Consider the following 3,107-nt stretch of genomic DNA (forward strand, 5'->3'; position numbering starts at 1 on the left):
ATAATAAGGTTGGCTTATATCTAGATTTTCTAAAGTTTGGCTTATTTACGGAAGACCGGCCAAAGGTTGGCTTATTTTTGGCAATTTTTCCAATTGATTATGCTAATGATGAACATTTAGTTGTACACAATTATTTTTGTTACCTTGGGGGCCCACGTGCGATAGTGCACGGTCCAACAACTAGTAGAAAAAAAACTACCACTCCATATAATTCTATCTACATTGTATCGTGCTTAACAAATTTAGGATCAACCTCGCCATACTTGAAGCCGCACCATCACTAAAACCACCACTCCCCATCATCCAAATTCTTCCATCACAGTTCCACCTAAATTCCCCTCAATTCTCAATTTAATTCGCAATTGAAAAACTAGAAATTTGTCTTCTGCAATTAATTGCAGTTCTTCACCACTCGCAAGTTGCAAGTCCAGCAAATCCATCACCGTCGACCACATATACTCGCAAGTGCAATATACGTTCCTCTTCCTTATTCATCGGCGGCTGCCACCCCACTACAGAGCACTTCTCGCACCTCATTCTCTTGGGGTATTTTATCTTCTCTTCTTCAATAATACACCGTTCCATTGTAGTGTAAACTAAAAACTAAAATTTGGTGTATAAAACGAAAAAGGATAGAGTTGATAATCTGGGTTTTGATTTTGTTCATAAGATGCACATTTCTTGTTTGATTAGCTACTTATTGCTTTTTATTGGGATATGCGACTTGCCCCAGTTCTGAAATTGAAGTTCAATACGTAGCAAACTCTTTTCTAGGAAAATTTTGTTTCATTTGTTTTTGATGGGCGACTTTGTTTTTCTTTTGAAGTTCACTCGCTCTACTCACTCTTTCTCTCTCTTGGAGTTTTGCCGGCAAAACTCGTAGACCTGTTTCTCTCTATTCGATTTCTTCAGCATCAGGTACTTCATTTTATTTTATATTTTACAAATTCTCCAATACTGGAGTTACTTCTTATATTATTCAATTAGTGGATTTTTTTTGGGACCTATAGTTTTTTCTTAGTAATTTCTGGTGCATGGAAACCATGCATTTTAGTGATGTTGTGGTTTTGTGATTGTCGTTAATTCCTGTTTAGTGTTTACCCATTTCTGTAATGGTGACTTCATTGAAGTTTTTTTTCTTATGGTTTCTATTGTATCTGAATCGCTTGGGAGAATCAACTAATTTTGATGAATGATGACTCAATTTTCAAGTTCTCCGGCTCTTCTTCTATACTCATGACTCTAATCATTCCTTCAATTTCGAATATAACTCTCTACGATTGCCATTTGAATGTTGAGTGTGAAATCATTTTGTGGTTGAACTTCAAAATTTGTCGTAAAGTTCGGTCACCTTCTAAATAACTCTTAGTCATTTGATGGTGATTTTGTCATCTGGATGGATAATAATATAATACTTCCTCCGTTCTGAATTACTTGCAACAAATGGACCTTTACAATATTTATACACTCCCTTTTGACTATCCATTAAGATTAATATGTAAGATACTAATATTAATTACATTTGTCTTGATAGGCTATTCTCCAAGATCACTTGCAAAAGTTAATATACTCAAGCACCCCTGCAAACTACTCTACTAAATGCTCCCTGTTTTGTTTATAGCATGGTGGGCAGCCGGCAGCCTATCATTTTTTGTTTGTAAGACTTGGTAGAAACTAATAAGAAGTCTACAGAAAAATTATGTAATGGGAAAAACTATGTAAAAGTCTATCAATGTGAGATGCATTGGCTCGTGCTGATCAGAAGCAAAGCATGTGCACGACTTGCACGAGGCATGCACAAAATTATGAGTACTGTCTGGGGTCGTTTGGGCTATAGATGGAAACGCACGACACAACACGGCTAAGTGTCGTCTTTATCTCATGATTGTTAAGTCGTGCATCAGATAATAATTTCCTTAGAAGTACGATTTTATGTTAGACCAACAACCAGTTGATGAATTCTGAAGAAAGGAGTATAAGATGTTTATTTTAGAAGTATTATGTTAGGGAGGTCGGAAGGGTTTAGTTTAGTAACAAGGAAGGATAATGAGGTCCATTGATAGAGAAACTTTTGAAATAGGAAAATACAAATTCATTACAATGAGGTCCAAGCAACTTGTCTATGGCGACTGAAAGTGACAGCCGTATGAAAATTGGTCTAAAGGGGAAGGCGAAACTGAACTATACCACAAGAAAATGAGTCCCCCCATACAAGTATGATCATAATCTCTTCAAACTCTTCTTTCTCGTATCGATCTTCTTTTTCTCTGCTTGAGCCTTCAATACACCATCCTTCTTTTGTACTATAGGCGGTGCGACTACAGCTTCTGGTGCAGTACAAGACCCAACAACTCCGCTCTCATCTGATGGCAGAGCAGAAGCAGCAGCCCCCACAGGCTGATCTTGAAGACTCGTCGCTTTGCTGACAGCCGTTGATGGGGAGAGAGGGGATGGTGATGCAGCCCCGGTACTTGCTAATGTGCTCTTTTGATCAGCGTTTTCAACTGCCATGTTGTTTCTCTTATCGACATTCAGAGTTGTGGTTGACTCAGAAATATCTCCTTGCTTTACCTTACATTTTGGCTTGGCATGGATTCCTGTGTACAGCCCCGGTATTTTTGCACAACTCTGTGTGGTTAAGTACATTACATTGCATGCATACTGTGTTAAATAGCACCCTACTTAGGAGTAAATTTTAGTGGAAGAGCAACTTGATTGATAATTATGAGATTCATATTGATTGTATTTTATTAAAACTTAATGATTACATCACTACAATTATTTTACCACTTAGTACTAATTGGCATCAATTTGACTATGTAAAATACTTTCTTATAATGGAAAATGTTGTGCTATGCTTACGTACAAAAGCACAACCAAAGAAGTTAAAGAATTGGGTTCCCTTCTTAATCCACAATCTTTTATTGGATGACACAATGTGGATCCCTCATGTTTTACCTGAAGTACAATCTATTCTAGGAAGGACCAACGGGTATTATCAAATCATTATAATCTCACTTCTGTCAGGTGTTGTTGAATCACTTAAAACTGGTTCAGATGTGTTGAACTAGTTGTAAAATTATGTGCAGGTCAGGCAGATATCATCT

At 37.1% G+C, this 3,107-nt stretch overlaps 1 long non-coding RNA gene across 1 annotated transcript; it reads left to right on the plus strand.

Moving 5' to 3' along the window:
* The first annotated feature begins 234 nt into the window (after nucleotides 1-234).
* LOC130591254 (uncharacterized) lies at nucleotides 235-2,788 on the plus strand. The gene is made up of 3 exons (XR_008969023.1): nucleotides 235-546; nucleotides 827-918; nucleotides 2,310-2,788. It is a non-coding gene; the product is annotated as an uncharacterized LOC130591254 (long non-coding RNA).
* Nucleotides 2,789-3,107: the final 319 nt, after the last annotated feature.

The sequence above is a fragment of the Beta vulgaris genome, chromosome 4 (assembly GCF_026745355.1).
Source record: "Beta vulgaris subsp. vulgaris cultivar EL10 chromosome 4, EL10.2, whole genome shotgun sequence".
NCBI lineage: Eukaryota > Viridiplantae > Streptophyta > Magnoliopsida > Caryophyllales > Amaranthaceae > Beta > Beta vulgaris.